At 43.1% G+C, this 304-nt stretch overlaps 1 protein-coding gene across 1 annotated transcript in view; it reads right to left on the bottom strand.

The window, feature by feature from the left end:
- wipf2a (WAS/WASL interacting protein family, member 2a) overlaps positions 1–304 on the bottom strand; it is a gene marked incomplete at its 5' end in the record, with an annotated part of 6,802 nt that overhangs the window by 2,900 nt on the left and 3,598 nt on the right.

Consider the following 304-nt stretch of genomic DNA (forward strand, 5'->3'; position numbering starts at 1 on the left):
AGTTTTCTGGTTTGTGGTCATTTTTACATTTTGTCTATGTAGTTTACAGACTGCCGTGTTGTTGCTCTATGCACAATGACGCAGCTAAAACAACTAAAGTGCAGAGATTGACAAAATGTGAGTCCACTCTGGGTCTGCTCAAGTTTTTTGGGGGCAGCCCTACTCGACAGCAGATGACAGGAAAAGAGGGGAAGGAGGATTCAACAACATATTGACACTGTGTCGAGTATTATTAGTCATCTGGACGGAGACGAACACACAAAAGGGACGCAGAAACATCAGGTTCATGGAGAAAACTGCTAAA

This window comes from Morone saxatilis, unplaced genomic scaffold (assembly GCF_004916995.1).
Source record: "Morone saxatilis isolate NCDOM2014 unplaced genomic scaffold, NCSU_SB_2.0 Contig17, whole genome shotgun sequence".
NCBI lineage: Eukaryota > Metazoa > Chordata > Actinopteri > Moronidae > Morone > Morone saxatilis.